The sequence below is a fragment of the Sarcophilus harrisii genome, chromosome 2 (assembly GCF_902635505.1).
Source record: "Sarcophilus harrisii chromosome 2, mSarHar1.11, whole genome shotgun sequence".
Taxonomy (NCBI): domain Eukaryota; kingdom Metazoa; phylum Chordata; class Mammalia; order Dasyuromorphia; family Dasyuridae; genus Sarcophilus; species Sarcophilus harrisii.
Window position 1 is genome coordinate 27,095,689 of NC_045427.1, and position 20,770 is coordinate 27,116,458.

Here is a 20,770-nt window from a genome sequence, read left to right on the forward strand (position 1 = left end):
ACTTTTATCTTGCTTGACCTATACATAAATTCAGCAAATGAAGCTAAAATGGAGTGGTGAAGATTTCAGATTTATAATCAGGCCTGAACTTTTATATTATTTTAGTCTAACATTATGGATATGCTATAGTAGCAGTTACTGCTACTATAGTTTGGTCTGACGACCAAATGCTTGTAATGATGACTATAGAAATGCTTGTAATCTACTATCAAAAAAGGTATGTTTGGAAGTTCTTCATCTCAAAATTATCTTCTTCACTAACTCTCCATATGTTGATCCTGAAGCCCCATGGTTTGGTTATCATTTTTTTTAAAGCTTTTCCATTCCAATGAGGCCTTTTGGAATCTGGACACTCTAAGAAATGATTTTTGTTTTTCCAACTACATGTAAATATAATTTTCAACACTGATTTTTTTCCTGAGGCAATTAGCATTAAGTGGGTCATGCAGGATCATATAGATAGGAAGTATTAAGTATCCTAGGCTAGATTTGAGCTCAGGTCTTCCTGACTTCAGGGTCTGTGGTCTATCCACTGTGCCATCCAGCTGCCCCTCACTCATTATTTTTAAATAAAAAAAATAATTTCAAATTTTGTCCCTTTTTTCTCCCTACGAAAGTAAGCAAGAGCAAGTAAAATTCTTAAAACTCAAACTTTTTAAAATTTAATTTTACCTTCCAAAGTGTCAGATGGTAGTGTGAGGGTGTTATACATTATCCTCATTTATATAAAGCTCTTTAACTTGGTCACTCTCTGAAAACTAAGGGAAAAGTTGCTGGGACTTCAGTTACTGACATCAGAAGACAGAAATTAATGAGACCTTGACATTAACTCTGACACTCCATCCATTCATTGTTGATGCATGGTACTGGATAAAATGAAGTATACACTAACTTGAAATAATAAATCATTGCTATCTGCTTCATATGCCATTGGAGATCGGTGAAGACCAAGTTAGCATCCTGGATGCCCCAGAATCAGCCAGAGTCAGGATAAGCAAAAGTCCTTGGTCTTAATTCTTGGTTTTTAGGGGTAGAAGTGAAAGGGATGGACACAGAATCTCCATGACTTTCCTTCTCTTTGTCTACCTCCAAAGTGACTCTGGCTTGTCTTAGTCCAACTCCTAATCCCTCCTACAATTTTCTGTATCCACCAAAAGATTGAGCGAGCACAAAAAGTGAGAGGGGCCATTTTCCAAGCATTTGATAATAGAGTATTGTCCAATTGGTAATTAGCCTTAAGTGCTCAATTGTCTGACTCCAGGGCATCAACTCACAAGTTTTAGCCCTTTGCAGAGATCCTTTAGGGTCTTGAAGTATGAGAATATAACAGAGGTTGATGCTTAACTTTAAAGCTGCAATCCATGATGGGATTGACTACTTCTATGGTTCTAGTCAGCTGATCAATTATGCCAAGTCACCCAGACCAGTAAGATACAAGGCACTCAAAAAACTTGCACACATTTCTCATTTTTTTCTTTTACTGTATATAACTATGAATGTGGATAAATACAAAAGTGAAAATGAAGGTGCTAATAAAAGCATACAAATGGTTGGGGTCATGAAAATTAAAGAAGTGAATGATGGGGATGGGCTATACCTCTAAAATCTATTCTAGCCAATTATACTTGAAGGAATTTGAAGGAACATCATGAATATATGTCTGAATTTGGAATCAGGTATTTTTGATGCAAGATTTCCTATATTTTAACTGTCCCTTAGAGGAGATAATTTAACCTTTTTCCTCAAAATCCTTTAATCTTTTAAATGGAAGAATTGATGACTTGCAGATGACCTCTGAAGTTCTTTTCAGCTCTAAATCGATAATGCTACAAATCTTGAAGAAGCTCTCAGAATCTATGAACCTTTCTTGCTCATATCTTAGCATAAATAAATGTACAAGATGTTTTCTCAAAATTAACCCCTAAAATCTAGGACAAAGTAGGAAAATATTACAGGGTCATTAAATAAGGACTGAAACCTGAACTAGGGCCCAGTGATTATCTCAACCACTGGAATAATTTTGTATTTGAGGAAATGAAAGGATTTGACTATCACAATGTGGTCCATGGAACATTCTAAATGAAGCAAGCAGGGTGGTGATAATGTTATTTAGGCATTTAGGGTTGTCCTCCCTCACCTTGGTTACTCATCTACTTTGTTGTCTGTAGTCACCTTTTATTAGAATGGAAGTTCCTTCAGAAGGGAAATTGTCTTCTTTTTAAAATAGTATTTTGTCATTGGAACAAAAGGTTTGCCAATTGTCAATGCTGTAAAATTACCCATATATATATATATATATATATATATATATATATATATATACCCAAACTTTTAAATAAAAAGCTATTAAAAATAAATAAAATAGCATTTTGTCTCAATTCCATGGCAAGATAATTTTTAGCATTCATTTTTACAAGACTTTGATTTGCAATTTTTTCTCTCTTTCCTTCTCTTCTCTTCCAAATATTGGGCAATTTGATATAGATTATACCTGTGCTATCATAATGAACATATTTCCATATTTGTCACAGCTATGAAAAAAAGATCAAAAGGGGAAAGATATGAAAAAGAATAAAGCACGTAAGAAAAGTATACTTCAATCTGCATTGAGTCTGTGAACTATGAAATAGAGAGCATTTTTCTTTTGTGAGTCCTTTGTGCTTATTTCAGATCCTTGCGTCACTGAGAAGAGCTAAATCATTCTTAGTTGTTGGTTGCACAATATTGCTTATGATATGTACAATGTTTTCCAAGTTCTACTCACTTTATTTTGTATCAGTTCATACAAATCTTTATATGTTTTCTGAAATCTGTTTATTAATGATTTCTTTTTAGACAATAGTATTCTATTACATTCATATATCATAGCTTATTCCACCATTCCATAATTGATGGGCATTCCCTCTATTTCCAATATTTTATTCCTTTTTTCCTTCCTTCTTTACCCATTGTACTCTTCTTTCTTACCCCTTAAGATTTTTGTTTGTTTGTTTGTTTTATTTCTTTTGTTATTCTTTCAAATTCATCTTCTACCCGTACCATTTATGTATATTATATTCTAATTATACAATTATTAGTACAATTTTAAGAATTAGAAGTATCATCTTCCATGTAGGGATATAAACAATTTGGATCCATTGATTCTCTTATATTGTTTCCCCCATTTTTATCTTTTTAGGCTTCTTTTGGATCTTATATTAGGAATCAAAATTTTATTCAATTCTAGTTATCTAATGAAAGCTTAAAATCCTTCTATTTCATTGAATGACCATTTTCCCCTTGAAATAGTATGCTTAATTTTGCAAGGTAGGTAAGTCTTGACTGTAGTTCTAGCTTCTGGAAAACCATGTCCCATGATGCCAGATCCTTTAAGGCTGTAGCTATTCAATATTATGCAATAACTGATTGTGGCTCCCTGATATTTCTTTTTTTCTTATTGGTCATTTCCAGTAATTTTTCTTTGACCTAATAGTTCTATAATTGGGCTCTAATCTTTCTTGAAGTTTTTTTTTTGTTTTGTTTTTTTTTTTTTTGTTTTGTTTTTTACCTTTTTATTGAGGTGATTGGTGGATTCTTTCAATTTCTCTTTTGCTCTCAGATTTTAAATAACATTACAGTTTCCCTTGATGATGTTGTCCAGGGCTTCCTTTTAACTATGGCTATCTATCTGGTGTCCCAATGCTTCTGTCATGCTCTATCTTGGATTATTTTTCCAATGAGGAATTTTACATCTTTTTTTATTTCATTCTTTTAAATTTGATTGACTGATTCTTCAGGTCTCATAGAGTCCTGAGATTTTACTTTCCTAATTCTAACTTTTAAGGAGTTATTTTCTTCAGTGCTTCTGTACTTCTTTTCTATTTGGACAATTGTACTTTTTAAGGAGTTGTTTTCTGGATTAGACTTTAGTATCTATTATTCCATTTGTTCAGTTACACTTTTAAAGCAGTTATTTGCTTTTTTTCAGGCTATTAACTTTTTTTTTTGCATAATTTTCTTACAATCCCCCATTCTCATTTCTTCCCCCATTTTTCTTATGTTTTATATGATTTTTCAAGCTCTTTCTTAATCTCTTTAATGATTTCTTTTTGGGTTTGGGACCACTTCCCATTTTTCTATGATATTTTGCCCATATGTGTTTTGATATTGTTGTTCTCTTCCGAGTTTGTTCTCGATCTTTTTTGTCATCATTATAAGTTTCTGGTGTCAACATTTTTAGTTCTTTTTTGCTCATTTCTTTTGCCTTTCTCCCCTGTTTCTCTTAAAATTTGAATACTGTTCCCAGTATAGAAGAGTATGGGATTCTTGTGCTAGGGGCTGCAGGTCCTGCTTGTTTACCTCACATTCTACTGATGTTACTCTGAGAGGGGGACCTTCATAGTATACTGAGGGCTTGGAGTTGGTGATGGCTGGCACTGTTGCTGGTGGCCATGGGGGCCTGGAAGATTTTATGGTGCTGAGCTATGGTCCCAGTGCTGGTGTCTGATGTGTGCTGGGCCTGGTGGGGAGGAGGGAGGGGCGTCTGCATTTTCCCAAGAGCTATACTAAGCACATGGAGATCTGATCCTGGAGGTTGCCTGTTTCCCCATGGCTACACTGAAACACATGGTGGTTCAGGGAACTGGAGTCAGGGTAGTAATTTATGATTGGAATTTTGTTTTCAGCATGAGAATTCTGAATGTCCTAAAGGCCAATGAGTATTATTCTGAGTCAGAGAGAAGTAACATATAGAATGCTACTTTTGCTTATTTCACAATTTTTTCTCTCATCAGCTACATCTTCCTTCTGTTGTAATCATTTTTAATATTTTTTTTATAAACTCATTCCTCCATTTTACAAAAATAAAATTTGAAGAAGAGGTGAAAAATAGCCTTCAATAGAATATTTCATTGTTCCAAAAATCAGAAATGAACTTTCAAATGTGTTTTTGGGTGAATTAAGGAAACAGCCAAAAGTCAGGCTTGGACAGTCTTTGATGCCATCCGTGAGAACAGCTGTCTCAGATAGGCTTGGCTCTGAATACTGAACTGCCAACAAGAGTTTCAGGGCTGTTTGGCAGGATTTGTTGCTGGGTGCATTGAATTCATTTGGAAGGGAAATGGAACTGGCATTGCTGAAGGTGGACGATAACAGAGTGGTTGTAAAGCTCTTGTGCTGCTTTTTTCTGGTTTTAGGCTTCTCTACTTATTCTGTGCTTTAAGGGAAAAAATCCAAATCTTCCCCTGAATCCAACTGTATACAAAGCAGTTAGAGATGGGCTTTAAGTAATCTTTGAAACTCAAGTGAGATGGCACATATAAAGCACTTTGTCTCATATCTCTTAAAATGATATAGAAATGGTTATTTGTGCAAAAGTAACCTGGCATAGGAACCAGAGTTCTGAATCAGGGAATAAAAAGGTTTATGTTCACAACCTAGTCTGGACACTCACTAGCTCTTGTCTGCTAATTTGCCTCTGAGAAATTTTGTATCTCAATATCAATGTTTGTAAAGGGATGACAAAGGAACCCCCCCCTCCAAAAAAATAGATAAAAATCTGTATGAATGGTTGTAAAGCACAAATGGACGGGGAGGGGGGGGGTGGAAGAGGGAGGGATATGTAAAGTATTTTAAAATACCAGAGAGCAACACAACTTGTACTTGATATTTTATTCTTTGCCACTTATTGCTTGGAGTTCCATAGAAATGTCTATAGCAAAAATAGCTATATTATCATTGTTATTTTAATCAATTATTGAATGTCAATAAAATAATTTTGTTATTTGATGTAATTCAATAATGTTGTGATACAAGTTGCTTTTCTTAAGGATGTCTGGTAACATTGTCAGAACAACTACAATAGCAGATAGATATGGACCTCATTCTTCTCCCATGCTTCTAGGTTTCTTTATTTTGAAGGAATGAAATTCAGAATTGTTTCATTCTTTGTATTGGTATCTATATCGCATAGTACCATGAATGACACTTAGTAAGTAATCAATAAATGCAAGTTAATTGATTAACCTATTACTCATAGATTGAAGATTGTATGAGTATTTGTAAATGCAGTTAAATATGTTGTCCTAAGGTGTGTATGAATCTTTCTAATATCTAGATGATTGTAATCAATAGTTTTGTCTACAATAATACTGCACTTTCAATATTATTTATTTATTGAATTTTCAAGAGATTTTTGATTTTTCAAATAAGTATTTGGAATCTGTTACAATATAAAATGAAATACACTTCTGCTTGAGCAATTCTATTTATGTGATTGCATCTGTATTTGTATAGAATAAATTTTTTTGGGGGAGGGATTGAGATATATTTTCTTTATTTAATCACATATTCTGCATTAATTAGTATTCTAGACTACTAACAGTCATCATTTCTTTAATTACTAGTGGCAATAATATGATCCTGAATAGATATAATAAAACTTTACATTTTTATAGACCAATTTGCTATTTGTTTGACACTTCTCTCAATATATAATATTGAATAAATTCAGGTGGATTCCATTCATGTATTCTTATTGCTTATATTCTTGGATCTTAGCTTGTTTCATAAACTCCATCCAGAAATAAAACTTTTGGTGTGATTTAATATATCCAATGATGCTTGCATTTTCATCATTGCCATCAAGAACAATAATTTATTTAAAATGTACTCTATGTTACAAACTGGTTAAGCCTGGGAAATATGAATAAATGCAAAGTCAGTTTGTCAGATGAAAATCACTAATTGAATAATTTAAAAAATTAAAAATCTCTTTAAAAATTTAACCTGAGTATTTAGTACAGAAAAAAGATTTAATTATTTTTCTTTGACTTGCAAATAAGAATAGCTTCTTAGCTGTATGGCTGGTTAAGGGCACAATGGATACAAAAGTCCATTGGGCCGTTAATCAGGAAGATTTATCTTCTTTATCATATTTGGCTTCAGACACTTACTAGAGATGTTATCCTGGCCAAGTCACTTACCCTTTGCCTCAGTGCCCCACCTTCTAATTTGAGCTACAGAAGGAAATGGTAAAATATTTTATTTTTTTTTCCAAAAAACATGTAGTCCGGACATGAAGAGTTGGACACAACTGATCAACATTAATAACAAGTTGCCATGGGGTTATTATGTCTTTTTTTTCCATTAATGTATCATTTTTTATTTGGATATTTTCTAACTCCATTGTTGATTTAGCCAAAGGAAAAGAATAGGCTGAAATTGATATTATTAACATATTTATAGTTGTACATGGTTATCCTATTAAGTTTTGACTTCAGAATGCCAGTCAATATCAATTTACATAGCATCAGCTTTTGCTTTTCTCTTATGTATTTTGTGACAATAAAAAAGCTTTCATTTTACAAATATCTCTTCTATCCCCTGTTTCAATTGTCATTCAGATTAGCTTGAAGTATTTAGTCTGAATACTCCTGAAGACCATTAAGAATTTTATATTAATTAAATCTATAAAAGAAATAAATAGTTCTGGTATTTTTTCAATAATATTTCAATGAGGCTGAAGTTCTATGACTCTGTGGCTCTTAACAGAGAAGGTAGTAACATCAATTGAAAAGAATTAAACCAGAATTAAGATGAAGAATTTAGGATGATTCATGTTAACTGAGCTCTTTGGGTCAGACTTTCCTCACTTCACTCTTTAAAGAAGAAAGCTACAGAGTACAATAGAGATCCCCAGAAGACAAAAGGTAAACTGCCAATTTTTCTTTTCTCTCATAGAAGTGTCTCAAGATAATAATATCTAAATTAGCCACAGAATCAACAGTCATCATCAGTGTATTCTTAATAAATGTTCAACATTTAGCAGTATCTGGTCCAAATCTTGCTAGACACCTTTTAAAAATGACTTCAGAGCTGAAACATTGAAAACTCATGATGTGGGATATAGGTATTTTTAAAAAGAATAAGAATATCAAGTACAAGTTGTGTTGCTCTTTGGTATTTAAAAAAATACTTTACATATCCACCTCCATTTGTGCTTTGCCCCCATTCATACAGATTTTTACTTTGGGGGGGGCTTATTTTTTGTTTTCACTTTACAAGAAAAAAAAATTAAGAATGTTGGGTATTTGTTTATATGAAATAGTGACCAGATGAAATGAATGGGTTTTAGAAATTAAATCCAGTACAGGAATTCAGAGTGACCTGGAATGATAAAGCACACAGCCAAAGAGACTAGATGTTGAGATGCTAAGTCACAAAAATGGATTATCTATCATTTAGTTTATTTGGACAGATGTGATAATGTTATGTGGGCATATTCAGAACATGTAGATTCATCTGGCATTCATTCTAATCAAGAATTGAAATTGCTGTGTTCTATTTTGGGGATAGTCTTCCTGTTACTTTATGACTATCTGAAATCAACACTTTTTCAATGCCCAAGATAAGGCATTTACTCACAAGACCTTTCTTGATTCATAACACCTAATTGCTTTATTACTTTCAGTATAATATTGTCTATTAGATGATTAATAAAAATGTATTAAGTGACAACTATATGCCATGTCTTGTGCTAAATTCTGGAGATAAAAATAAAACACAGTTTATTCTCAAGGAGCTTACAACTAATGGAATAACAACACAGAAAAGAAAACTTAAAAATAAGAGGGAGAAAGAGAAGGCACCCACAGACGTGCAGGATAGAGAAGTCCAAAAAAGTAAATTGGGAGAAGACTGTGCTGAGTCCTCAAATTACATTGTGGTAGTAGTGCTCATGTATCCTCCCTCCAGCATTGCATCTTTACAAAGTCATGGTTTAGCAGAATGGTTTTGGAGTCAGAGGAACTGAAATACAATTCTGCTTGTGATATTCATTATCTTTCTGAGGATGGGACCTCTACACCACATGAAGCATACATACATACATACATACATACATATCTCTCTGTGTATCTACCTATCTATGTATCTATGAATCTATATATCTATGTATGTATATGTGAATGTATGCTTTCTTATTCCATCATATACATTTGTATTTGTCTAATCTTAATCCCAGAATTACTAAATGATTTCACATCGTATCTCTAAAACTTGCTTACTTGTTAACCATGGGAACATTTTCTAGATTATTAGTGTAAAATTCAATCCACCAGGCAAATAACTCACAAATTTGTTTTTTGGTCTAATGACTGATTTTGACAATTGATTTTGACATTTTGACAGTATTTTTTTAACTGTAATTCCAGTAAGTCACAGCAGCAGAAAATCTCTTCATCAATCAATAGAACCAGTTAGTAATGAATAAGATACAAAGAATACTCTTACATAGTTACTAATCTGCCTTCACCCAATTCCTTTTCCAGTCCCCAAGCCACTTGTGAAACTGAGGCCCACCAAGTGACTGCATTCATTTTTGTAACATTTTGAGTTGCAAATGTTTTGTCCTTATTTCCTTTACCTCCCTCTTCCCCAAGATAGTAAGTGATCCTGTGTAAATTGTACATATATAATCATTTTGGACATATTTCCATGTTTTATATGCCGTACAAGAAAAATCAAACAAAAAGGAGAAAAATGAGAAAGAAAAAGAAAAAAGAAAATAAAAGATGAAAATAATATGTTTCGATATGCATTCAGTCTCATAATTCTCTTTCTGGATTGGGATTGCATTTCTATTACAAGTCTATTGGGTGTGTCTTGGATCACATTGTTGACAAGAATTGTTGATCATAGTTGATCATCACATAATCTTGCTATTACTTTTTATAATGTCCTCCTGGTTCTCTGCACTTTTTGGCATCAGTTCTAGTAAGGTGACTACTACCCAAAAGCAGTCATTAGATTAGCTGTTTGTGGCATCAATCTATTAATTCACAATGAGAGACTGCCTAATGGATCCATCTATCGCATAAAGTGAAAATTAATATCTTCCATTTGGATTCTACTTTGGTCTTCCACTCTTCAGACTGGAGCATTAGCTTCAGTGAATGAGTGATAATAAACCAAGCTTTCTCAAATCCCTAAGCTACTGTGCTCACATGATCTTTTTTTTTTTTTTTTTTTTTATTTTATTTAATAGCCTTTAATTTACAGGATATATACGTGGGTAACTTTACAGCATTAACAATTGCCAAACCTCTTGTTCCAATTTTTCACCTCTACCCCCACCCCTCCCTAGATGGCAGGATAACCAGTAGATGTTAAATATATTAAAATATAACTTAGATACACAATAAGTATACATGACAAAACATTATTTTGCTGTACAAAAGAATCAGACTCTGAATTATTGTACAATTAGCTTGTAAGGAAATCAAAGATGCAGGTGTGCATAAATAAGGGACTGGAATTCAATGTAATGGTTTTAGTCATCTCCCAGAGTTCTTTTTCTGGTATAGTTAGTTCAGTTCATTACTGCTCCATTAGAAATGATTTGGTTGATCTTGTTGCTGGGATGGCCTGATCCATCAGGACTAGTCATCATCTAGTATTGTTGTTGAGTATATAATGATCTCCTGGTCCTCTCATTTCCTCAGCATCAGTTCGTGTAAGTCTCTCCAGGCCTTTCTGAAATCATCCTGTTGGTCATTTCTTACAGAACAGTAATATTCCATAATTTTTCATATACCACAATTTATTCAGCCATTCTCAACTGATGGACATCCATTCAGTTTCAGTTTCTAGCCACTACAAAAGGGCTGCCACAAACATTCTTGCACATACAGGTCCCTTTCCCTTCTTTATAATCTCTTTGGGATATAATCCAGTAGTAACACTGCTGGATCAAAGGGTATGCACAGTTTGATAACTTTTTGAGCATAGTTCCAAACTACTCTCCAAAATGGTTGGATTCGTTCACAACTCCACCAACAATGAATCAATGTCCCGGTTTTCCCACATCCCCTCCAACAATCATCATTATTTTTCCTGTCATCTTAGCCAATCGACAGGTGTGTAGTGGTATCTTAGAGTTGTCTTAATTTGCATTTCTCTGATTAATAATGACTTGGAGCATCTTTTCATATGACTAGAAATAGTTTCAATTTCTTCATCGAAATTGTCTGTTCATATCCTTTGACCATTTTCAATTGGAGAATGGCTGATTTTTATAATTGGTTAATTCTCTATATATTTTGGAAATGAGGCCTTTATCAGAACCTTTGACTGTAAAAATATTTTCCCAGTTTATTGCTTCCCTTCTAATCTTGTCTGCATTAGTTTTGTTTGTCAAAAACTTTTCAGTTTGTAATCGAAATTTTCTATTTTGTGATCAGTAATGATCTCTAGTTCTGCTTTGGTCATAAAACCTTCCCTTCACAGGTCTGAGGGTAAACTATCCTATGTTCCTCTAATTTATTAATAATTTCATTCTTTATGCCTAGGTCATGAACCCATTTTGACCTTATCTTGGTATACGGCGTTAAGTATGGATCAATGCCTAGTTTCTGCCATATTAGTTTCCAATTTTTCCCAGCAATTTTATCAAACAGTAGGTTCTTATCCCAAAAATGGATCTTTGGGTTTTGTCAAAGACTAGGTCGCTATATTTGTTGACTGTTTTATCCCTTGAACCTAATCTATTCCACTGATCAACTAATCTATTCCTTAGCCAATACCAAATAGTTTTGGTAACTGCTGCTCTATAGTATAGTTTTAGATCTGGTACAGCTAAGCCACCATCATTTTGATTTTTTTTTTATTAATTCCCTTAAATTCTTGACCTTTTGTTTTCCATATGAACTTTGTTTTATTTTTCTAGGTCATGAAAATAGTTTTGGAGTCTGATTGGTATGGCGCTAAATAAATAGATTGGTTTAGGTAATTTGTCATCTTTATTATATTTGCTCGCCCTATCCAAGAGCATTTAATATTTTCAATTGGTTAGATCAGACTTAATTTGTGGAAAAGTGGTCTGTAATTTTGTTCATAAAGTTTCTGATTTTCCCCTTGGCAGATAGATTCCTAAATATTTTATATTATCAGTAGTTACTTTAAATGGAATTTCTCTTTGTAACTCTGACTGTTGGATTTTGTTAGTGATATATAAGAATGCTGATGACTTATGTGGGTTTATTTTATAAAGCAACTTTGCTAAAGTTGTGGATTATTTCTAATAACTTTTAGCAAGAATCTCTGGGTTTCTCTAAGTATACCATCATGTCATCGGCAAAGAGTGATAATTTGGCTTCCTCATTGCCTATTCTTATTCCTTTAATCTCTTTCTCAGCTCTTATTGCTATAGCTAGCATTTTCTAATACAATATTAAATAGTAACGGTGATAGTGGGCAACCTTGTTTCCTCCAGATCTTATTGGAATGGTTTCAGTTTGTCTCCTACATTGATGCTTACTGATGGTTTTAAATAGATGCTCGATTATTTTAGGAAAAGTCCATTTATTCCTATACTCTCAAGTGTTTTTAATAGGAATGGATGTTGGATTTTATCAAATGCTTTTTGCATCTATTGGATGATCATATGGTTTTTGTTAATTTGGTTATTGACATGGCCAATTATATTGATAGTTTTTCCTAATATTGAACCACCTGCATTCCTGGTATAAATCCTACTTGATCATAGTGTATTATCTTGGAGATGATTTTCTGAGTCTTTTTGCTAATATCTTATTTAAGATTTTTAGCATCAATATCATTAGGGAGATTGGTCTATAATTTTCTTTCTCTGTTTTCAGCCTACCTGGTTTAGGTATCAGACCATGTCTGTGTCATAGAAGGAATTTGGTAGGATCCTTCATTCCCATTTTCAAATAATTTTATATAGATTGGGCCAATTGCTCTTTAAATGTTTGGTAAAATTCACATGTCAAATCCATCTGGTCCTGGGGATTTTTCTTAGGGAGTTGTTTTGCCTGTTCTATTTCTTTTCTGAAATGGGACTATTCAACAATTTACTTCTTCCTCTGTTAGTCTGGGAAGTCTGTATTTTTGGGGGTAGTCATCCATTTCACTTAGGTTATCAAATTTATTGGCATAAAGTTGAGCAAAATAACTCCTTATTATTTCTCTAATTTCCTCTTCATTGGTGGAAAGTTCTCCCTTTTCATTTTTAAGACTACTAATTTCATTTCCTCCCTCCTTTTCAATCAGATTTCAAAACATCTATTTTATTGGCTTTTTCATAGAACAACTCTTAGTTTTATTAATTAGTTCAATAGTTTTTTTTACTTTCAATATTTTTAATTTCTCCTTTAATTTTAAATTTCAATTTAGTATTTGATTGGGGTTTTAATTTGGTCTTTTAGTTTTTTAGTTTGCAATTCATTAATCTTTTCTTTCTCTGTTTTATTCAAGTAAGCCTCTAAGGATTAAAATTCCCTCTTATTACCTTTGGCTGCATCCCACAAATTTTGGTATGATGTCTCATCATTGTCATTATCTTAGTGAAATTATTAATTGTATCTATAATTTGCTCTTCACCAATCATTCTTAAGATGATTGTTTAGTTTCCAATTACTTTTTGGTCTATTTCCCCCTAACTTTTTGTTGAATGTAGTTTTTATTGCATCATGATCTGAAAAGAAAGCATTTACTATTTCTGCTTTCCTGCATTTTAATTTTGGGTCTTTATGTCCTAAATATGGTCAATTTTTGAATAGGTTCCATGAACTGCTGAGGAAGAAAGTATATTCCCTTCTATCTCCATTCAATTTTCTCCAAAGATCCAACATACCTAATTTTTCTAATATTCTATTTACTTCTTTTAATTTCTTTCTTATTTGTTTTGTGGTTTGATTTGTCTAATTCTGAGAGTGCAAGGTTGAGATCTCCTACTATTACAGTTTTGTTGTCTATTTTCTTTGCAACTCTCTACTTTCTTTTAGGAAGTTGGGTGCCATACCACTTGGTGCATATATGTTTAATATTGATATTGCTTCGTTGTTTATGCTACCCTTTAGCAGGATGTAGTTACCTTCCTTATCTCTTTTAATTAGATCAATTTTTACTTTTGCTTGATCTGAGGATAAGGATGGCTACCCTTTTGACTTCACCTGAAGCATAATAGATTTTGCTCCAGCCTTTTCTTTTATCATATGCATCCCCTTTAAATGTTTTCTTGTAACAACATATGGGTTCTGACTTTGTCCAGTCTGCATCTGCTCTCTTATGGGGAGTTCATCCCATTTACATTTACGGTTAGAATTACTAAATCTGTATTTCCTGCCATCCTAATAACCCCCAGATTGTGCTTTACTTATTTGCCTCCCCCAACCCTCTTTCCCCTTTTAAATTATGTACCCCTCTTGTTCACTTTATCTCTTTATAATCCCTCCCTCCCCCTTTGGTCTTTCCCCTTCCTTCCCTTATTCTCTTTTCTTTTCCTTACCCTCCCTTTTTAATGGTAGGGAATTTTCTCTAAAACAAATGTCAATTATTTTTCTTTGAGGCCAACTCTGATGAATAAAAGATTCACACAATTTCCTCCCCTCTCTAAATTCCTCAGATATGATAAGTTTCCTTAGCCTCTTTGTGGGATTGTTTCCCCTCTTTTTTATCCTCCTTCCCACTTATTCTGCCATCATCCCTTTTCCTTATCTACTTCCCTTTTTTATTTATAAGTACAATCAATTTACATGTATTCTTTTTGTTATCCGCAAATGCCAATTCTCAAGAGTTATTTTTACCTTTTCTGCATCTCTTGAGTTCTATTCTTGGAATCAAATTTTTGTTTAGTTCTGGTTTTCTTTGGAAACAAATGGAGATTCATTTGTTTTCATTAAATTCCATCTTCTTCCCTGGAAGAAAATGCTCAGCTTAGCTGGTAGTTTATTCTTGGCCATCTCAAGTTCTTGTGCCTTTCAGGATATCATTTCCAGGCCCTTCTTTCCTTTTGTAAGGCAGCCAGATCTTGGGTGATCCTTATTGTGGCACCTCGTTTTAAATGGTTTTTGGCTGCTTGTAAAATTTTTCCTTAATCTTTAGTTCTGAAATTTTAAATATTCCTTGGGTTTTTATTTTAGGGTTTCTTTCAGAAGGTGTTCGATGAATTCTTTCAATGCTATTTTCTTCGGTTCTTACATCTGGAGTTCTCTTTGATGATTTCTTGTAAAATGTATCTAGGCTCTTTTTTTTCATCATAGTTCAGAAGTCCAATAATCCTCAGATTATCTCTCCTAGATCTATTTTTCCAAGTCTTGTTTTGAAGTAGATAATTCTGGTTTTCGGTTTGTTTTTTGTTTTGTGATGATTCTTTGTCTCAATGGATCCTTTAGTTTCCAATTTGTTCAGTTCTAATTTTTAAAATTTTTTCTTCAATAGCTTTTTTAACTTTTTCTGTATTGTCAATTGAGGTTTTTGAATGTTATTGTTTTGGTCTTGGAATTTTTTCCATTTCACTAATTTTTTTAGTGAATTATTTTCTTTTCAATTCCAGATCCTACTTTCTTGCGTGTTCTTTGTCTTTCAATTATGGATCCTACTTTCTTGCGAGTTCTTTGTCTTTCCAATCACAAATCCTACTTTGTGGTAGATTCTTTATTTTTTCAATTCTTATTTCAGGATAATTTGCTCTCTTGTAAGGCTTCTTTCCTTTCCCATTTATCTTCTAACTCTCTTTTGAGACTTTATTGCCTCTTCTAGAGACAATTCTGAGGGACGTCTGATGCATTTTGCTGTTTGAGGTCTCTTCAGGTTTGCTGACCTGCTCTTTTCTGCATAGAAGCTGTCGATTGTTCTTTCATCTTTTATTCATGTTTTAAAGCCTTTAGGGGTAGGTCTCCTAGGCAGAGTTTCCAGCTTCCTCTGCAGAATAGGGAGAATTAAACCGATTTCCGGCTCCAAGGTATGGGAGTGCTCTGTGTGGAGAGTTTTCCCTTCCCCAACAGGAATTGGATTCAGCACAGCCGAGCTATCAAACTGTTAGTAGGGGCTGAGTGATTATCGATTTGCCCTTGGCTGGCAATGGTGAAAGTGTCACAGCCCAGACCAGCCTCTTGTTGGGACTGTGAGTATTAGCGCGACTGCAGAACTGAGACACCACAAACTCTGCCAGTGTCTCTGCCTGATCCAAATCAGCCCTGGAAAAAAACTCTATGGCCCCAAGCCAGAGCCCCCTGCCAGATTGGAGGCTAACCCGGGCTGTGTCCTCCTGCCGTCAGGATCACAACTCCCCAAGGAAAAGCCCCTTATGCGGGTTGGGGCTGCCTTGTGCTGAGATCTGGCCTTCACCCTCGGTTTGAGACTCTCCTCAGAACTAATTTCTCTCCCCAGTCTGCCCGATCTCCCCCCTGGCCCCGGAACCAACCTTTTGGCGGAGGACTGCAATTTTTCGGCTGGTGAGTTGTTCTACCTTATCTTTACGAATTGTAGCAGTCAAGACTATTTTGAGGCTTGATATATTATTGATAAAGAGGGTAAGAGAAGAGCTTAGAAAGACGCGTGTGTCTTCTCCGCCATCTTGGCTCCGCCTGCTCACATGATCTTACAGACCAACCATAATTTCCCTGTTTCCTTCAACCAACAACAAAGAATAAAAACTATTCTGTGACCCACACAAAATCATTTTCATTCAATCATCTAACAAAATGAAATAACTACAAGGCACAGTAAGTAGGATGAAAGCATTGGAGGCAAGGCGATCTGAATTCAGTTTTTTCTTTGCATGCTAGGTAAGTCACCCGGGACAAATCATCTTATCTTACTCAACACTCACTCACAAACTTTGAAAGTGACAGAATTAGGAGCAGCTAGGTAGCACAGTAGACAGAGCACCAGACCTGAAGTCTGAAGGACTTGAGTTCAAATCTGGTCTCAGACACTTAAGACTTCCTAGCTCTATGACCCTGGACAAGTTACTTAGCCCAAATTGCCTCAGGAAGGAAAGAAAGAGGAGGGAAGGAAAGGGAAGGGGAATTAAGAAAAATTGCAGTAAATAGGAGAAGCTATTGTCCTATGACTTATGATTCCATGGCCTTTCTGTTACCACTTAGCCCTCAGGAAACCTTTTCTGAAATCATTATTAGGATACTAAAATTCTAAGAAATTTCCAAATCTTATATTAAAGAACTACTTTCTCTAAAGATGCTAAGATAACTGTGTGACTTATGATGTGATAACATGAATAAAAATATAATGAAGCACTCTTAGTAGCATGATATCTATATATAGTAGATGACAAATTATTTTCCCCATTACTTCCTAACTTTGCAGAAGATCTAAAAATTCGCATCTAACACAACAGCTTTTGTGTGATTTGACAGGCCCAAATATCTTCACATATGCCTGATATTGCAACCACAAGTATCATTTGAAAACTAAACAGGAAGACAATCAAATTCATATGAGAGAGGATTACATTTAAGACTTGTGCCAACGGAGAATGACATCCTAACTCCTTGTTATCACAGGCCTGCATATTAGTCCATTTGGAAAGCTTCATAATTCAAATCCTCCAATTATTTAGCTTTTTATCAATTATCATGGCATATTTAATATATAAATTTGTATAGTGTAATGCAAAAGATGATCACCAAAGTCTTTTGAAAAATTAATGAATGCATGAAGAGAGAGAGAGACAGAGACTGAGAGAGACATAGAAAGAGAAAGAGAAAGAGACAGAGGGAGAGATATTCATCTGAAAGCTTTTCTTATGGACTATTAATTCTTGGATTATTTCCTAATATCCCCCTGAACCCTCTAATGTTTTCCTGTACTTTACAAAGCATATGAAACTATGATTATCTTTCCTCTCCTTTACCAACACAAACTTTAAGATAGGAATTATTTTAATGGTATAACATATGTAAATCCAATATAGGCATACATATTTATAGAATTATTTTGCTGCACAAGAAAAGAAATCTGAACAAAAAGAAAAAATGAGAAAAAATAAAATTAAAGTAAACAACAAGAAAAGAAATCAAAATGCTTTGCTGTGTCCATACTTAATTCCTATAGATCTCTCTTTGGGTGTAGATGGCTCTCATCATCATAAGATGTTTGGAATTGGCCAAAATCACCTCATTGTTGAGAAGAATCACATTCATCAGAATTGATCATCATATAATCTTGCTATTGCCATGTACAATGATCTCCTGATTCTGCTTGCTTCATTTAGCATCAGTTCATATAAGTCTCTCCAGAGGTCTATGAAATCATCCTACTGATCATTTCTTATAGAACAATAATACTCCATAACATTCCTGTATCATAACTTATTCAGTCATTCAGCAACTGGTGGACATCCACTTAGTTTTCAATTTCTTGCCACTACAAAGAGGGCTGCCACAAACATTTTTTTCACATATGGGCCTCTTTCCCTCCTTTACAATACAAGTATCTCTTTGTAGTATAAGCCCAGTAAGAATACTGCTGGATTACGGATATGCACACTTTGATAACCCTTTGGCTATATGCCAAATTGATGTCCAGAACAGTTAGATCACTTCACAACACCACCAATAATGCTCCAGTTTTCCAATATCCCCTTCAACATTCATCATTTTATTTTCCTTTCATCTTAGCCAATCTGAGAAGTATGTAGTGGTATCTCAGAGTTGTCTTAATTTGCATTTTTCCAATAAGTAGTGATTTTTAGAAACTTTTTATATGATTAGAAATGGTTTCAATTTCTTCATCTGAAAATTATCTATTCATATCCTTTGACCATTTATCAATTGGAGAATAGCTTGAATTCTTATAAATTTAAGCCAATTCTCTATATATTTTAGAAATGAGGCCTTTATCTGAACCCTTACATGTAAAAATGTTTTCCCAATTTATTTCTTCCCTTCCAATCTTGTCTGCAATAATTTTGTTTGTACAAAAACTTTTTAACTTAATATAATTAAATTTATCTGTTTGATGTTCAATAATGAGCTCCAGCTCTTATTTGGTCATATATTCCTTCCTTTTTGACAGATCTGAGAGGTAAAATATCCTATGTTCTTCTAAATCATAAACTCCTTTCAACCTTATTTTGGTATATAATGTTAGGTGTGGGTCAGGGCCTAGTTTCTGCAATATTACTTTCCAGTTTTCCCAGCAGTTTGGGAAAATTGGGATCTTTCGGTTTTTCAAGCACTAGATTACTAGAGTCATTGACTATTTTGTCCTGTTAATCTTACCTATTCCCCTGATCAACTAGTCTATTTCTTAGCTAGTACCAAGTGGTTTTGATGATTGCTGCTTTATAATATAGTTTTAACTCTGGCATAGATAGCCCCCTTTATTTGCATTTTTTTCATTAATTCCTCTGAAATTCTTGAACTTTTGTTCTTCCAAATGAATATTACTATTTTTATTGATCTATAAAATGATTTCTTGGGAGTTTGACAGGTATGGCACTAAATAAGTAGTTTAATTTAGTTAGTATTGTTATTTTTATTGTATTTTCACCACCTATCCATGAGCATTTGATATTTTTTAATGGATTAGATCTGACTTTATTTGTGTGGAAAGTGTTTTTTAGTTGTGTTCATATATTTCCTGATTTTGCCTTGGCAGATAGATTCTCAAATATTTATATTATCAATATTTATTTTGAATGTAATTTCTCTTTGCATCTTTTGCTGCTGGATTTTGTTAGTGATGTATGAAAATGCTGATGATTTCTGTGGATTTAATTTGTATCCTGCATCTTTGCTGAAGTTGTGAATTGTTTCTACTAGTTTTTTTAGGTGATTCTCTATGTTTCTCTAAGAAAACCATCATATCATATGTAAAGAGTGATAATTTGATTTCCTCATTACCTATGCTAATTCCTTTAATCTTTTTTTCTTCTCTTATTGCCAAAGCTATCATTTCTAATACAATATTGAATATTAATAGTGATGGTGGGCAACATTGTTTCTCCCCTGAGCTTATTGGAAATGTTCTAGTTTGTCCCTTTTATATATGATGTGTCCTAATTGTTTTAAATAAATGCTTCTTCAGCAACTAGTTGGTGCAGTGGATAAAGCACTAGCCCTGAAGTCAGGAAGACCTGAGTTCAACTCTGATTTCAGACACTTAGCTTCCTAGTTGTGTGACCCTGGGCAAGTTACTTAACCCCAAAATGCCTCAGCAAAAATAAATAAATAAAATTAAATAAATGCTACTGATCATTTTAAGGAAAAGTCAATTTATTCCTATATTCTCTAGTATTTTTAGTAGGAATGCATGTTGGATTTTACAAAAAAAAAATTGACATCTATGGAGATAATCATGATTTTTGTCACTTTGGTTATTGATACAGTCAAATATACAGTAGTTTCCCTAATATTAACTAATCCTGTATTCCTGGTTTAAATCTCACTTGGTAGTGATGTATTATCTTTGGGTAAGAATTCTTTAAGATAAGAATTCTTAACATAGATTATGTGACCATGTTAAAATATTGTAATTATTACATTTCAATACCAATTGAAAACCCCATTTTTTCTCACCGATTTTTTTTTTTTTACTTTCTAAATTCTATGCATGTTCTTTCCTACTGGAATGTAAGTTACTCTTTGAAGGAACAGATTATCTTGATTTTTAGTTCTTATGAACAAATTTAAGAACACAAACTGATAGGTAACCAGCATAATATTTTAATTATTATGCATTCAACCATTTATCCATTCAAAACAAAAGGAGTAAAGGGGGGAGCAAGAGGGAGGGAGAAAGGAAGAGAAACAGTAGGAATGTTTGAGAAATGTATATAATTTCAAAACTCACTTGTAGAATTTGAGTTGATTTGGGGGACATCTTAACTAATACTCAAAAAAGGTCTCTGAAATTGATGAGAAGAGGCAGAAGCACATAGGGATTAACAGACTTGACCTTTTCCTCTCCATAGTTCCCTGTATTGTTTTCTCATTCTGGGAGGGGGAAAAGGTCCATCTGAGTC